Source organism: Diuraphis noxia, unplaced genomic scaffold (assembly GCF_037042655.1).
Source record: "Diuraphis noxia isolate RWA-SAM2 unplaced genomic scaffold, SU_Dnox_SAM2 contig0003, whole genome shotgun sequence".
NCBI lineage: Eukaryota > Metazoa > Arthropoda > Insecta > Hemiptera > Aphididae > Diuraphis > Diuraphis noxia.
In genome coordinates this window covers 49,413,052-49,415,944 of record NW_028301713.1, presented here as the reverse complement: position 1 = coordinate 49,415,944, position 2,893 = coordinate 49,413,052, and the positions used below count along the sequence as shown (strand labels likewise).

At 29.3% G+C, this 2,893-nt stretch overlaps 1 pseudogene; it reads right to left on the bottom strand.

Annotated features, from left to right (window-relative positions):
• Positions 1 to 1,022: 1,022 nt before the first annotated feature.
• LOC149057482 (uncharacterized) lies at positions 1,023 to 2,605 on the bottom strand (annotated as a pseudogene).
• Positions 2,606 to 2,893: the final 288 nt, after the last annotated feature.

Sequence of the window (2,893 nt, the reverse complement as noted above, 5' to 3'; positions counted from 1 at the left end):
ACCCAGTTTGCCGACATTCAATTTTAGAACATACAATTTAGTTATACAGTTACAGTTTAGTTATAAAAATAGTAAATTTATTACAGAATAAAAGATTCTAGACACATAATAAAGTTTATTTAATAGTTTATCATATACTAAAAAGTATAAATAAAAAATAAAAAGTTATAGGCGGATATGATATTTTATGGTATCAACAGTGGCGTATTTACGGGGGGGGATCAAGGGGATCAATCCCCCCCCCCATAGACTGTATACACACAATTAATTATAGTCGTTACTCGTTATAATTTGACGATTATTATTTAAAATAATATGATTTTTTTTTTTTTTTTATCAATAATTGATTACATTTGCAAGAATTAAAATATTATATTATTGTACAGTATTCTCATTGGTATCGCTGGTCACTGGTCTGTGGTCAGTGATTATACCGGGTGGCGGGTCATACTCTAGTATCATATGGTATTATGGTCTATGCGCTCTGTCGTTTCGATGCATGTAATCACAATTGTCTTATCATTATCATTATTTTATTTAATAAATTACAGTTTTGAGATTTTAATCTGAATTTTGATGACTATAACAATTTTTAAAAAAGTATTAGATTTAAAATATTAAAACCATGAAATCTTATATAGAAAGTATATTTAATATTAATAAGCTTTTATAATTCCTGGAAACTTGGGGGGGTGAGGGGGGCGTAGCCCCCCTCAAGTTAGTGATAACGGTAAAAAGTCATATCCCCCCCCATGACAAAAACCTAAATACGCCACTGGGTATCAATATACTCAATTAGAGAAATTTGGTTTTCTTTTAACCTGAAATAGTGAAATGTAATTAATTAAAATATAACATTGTTTCTAAAAGTCATAAAATTATGTTCACCCGGTGAGTGTATATGATAGAAAAAAAAATATTACGTACTTTTCTTTAACCTTTTTCAACTGTTCCTCGAGCTTACGAAATTTCAAACTTGGTTTAGGTTGGGATTTCCCCTACTTTGCGATGAAATATCCAATTCAAAGTTCTGCTGCTGGTTTTTGATTTCGTTTATAAGTACCTATATAAATATTGGGTCTGTGACGGTTAACAGCTCGATTTAAAGCTGCGTGCCATCCTTCCAAATGATTAATTGTTCGACTGCCTTCTGTTTCAAAATGATTCCCCTTTTTTCGGTGAAAGTGGCATACGTCATAATTTAAATAAGTATCAACAAAGTAATCCATGAGTTTTGTTAGATCTTTATAATCATATTTAATAATTATTCTATTTTAATATTTTTATCTTACTTTCATTATTTGGAGCTTGTGCGTGAATTGTGGTTCAACACTCGTCAATTGTATCTATAGGGACTAATGCTAATACGCATATTCTACGGACAGTTAGTTTAACCTCGGCATTGTTTTTATATTCCTCAGATAGTCCTACGTTCTGTATTTTGCGCCATATAGATTGTCCAAAATGAAACAAACGGCCTTTTATTTTAGTTTGGTGCCCAAATAACTCCTTAATTGCCATAATCATTCCAATTTCAAAGTCAATTTGAAAACATTTAGGATTAAATATTAAATCTATTCTAATTGCGGCTTCTTTAATTAAACATTCGTTTGTACGTGGCCGAAGTCTTATTTGGTAAAAGTGCATACGCCTAAATAAGAAAGTTAAATATAATGTTTGTTAGCTATTGACTTAAAGTTTAAATATAATTACCATTGGTACCATAATTCCTTGCACAAAACAATGTAATGTGTAAATTTGAAGAAATAACTTCGGAGCTGATTTAAAAGTACCGTCCATAAAAACAACTTCAGCCACGCAGAGTCTTCTTAAGAAGCCTTCGGTATCGAATATAACTATTTTGTCGTCATCTCCGTCTGATACCAAGAATAATATTATAACACGTATATTATTTATTTATTATATATATTATACTATTATACATAAATAATTATATCTTTATACCTAATAAAAAATCTCTTCCATCATTAGTATAACGCCATTCGCCATTAATTATTAAGTCGCGTAATTTGTTAAGTAATTTAGGAATAAGTTTCATTTTTTTTTCCGGTACGCTGAACTTCGAACACTATTTAATGTAGGGATAGAATTATATACTTCATTTTGTGATGACCTTGTAATCCTGTAGTTATAACTGATCTTCTCACTTCGTTAAAAGCTTGAGGAACTGGTTTTGTTGGATTAAGTGTAACAACATCCTATAACAAAAATATTCTTAGTTTTTAATTTTTTGAAACACTTCGAAAAATGTATTGTTAAGTCCAGGGTTTGAAATGTACTACAAGTAATTGCTTATAAAAATATGAATATGATTCTTATGATAATATTTAATATAATTATTAATTATTTACCATTAATTTATTTCGGAAACCTCGTACTGCCAATTCAAAACCACGTGTTCCGTGATTATGTGGCTAAGACATAACTGCTATATGTTTGAATGTTTAACTATTGCACGACCGCCGCAATTATCCACACATTTATAATATTCGTTGTCTCCACGTTTTCGGTCTATTCTGTGAATATAATTGTTCGCTACAAGTAAGTCCTGATTTTTTTCTGTCTTAATTTTAAACCATTCCATAACGGAAAAATTAAAATAAAATTGCATGGCCTGATAGTAGACATATAAGTAAGATGAATATGTTATAAGTACGAACTCTAATTCAAATTAAGTTTAAATGATTTTTCTACCTTTAATTACTATGTTTTGAAATTTATATTATACCCGAAACCATGAATATTCATTGCAAACATTTCAACTCAATCACATGATTTTCCACTTTAATCAAAACATTTGATGAGTATTTTATAATTATAAAATATATAATACACTTATTATATATTTATCGGATATTCTCTGTTGAATATA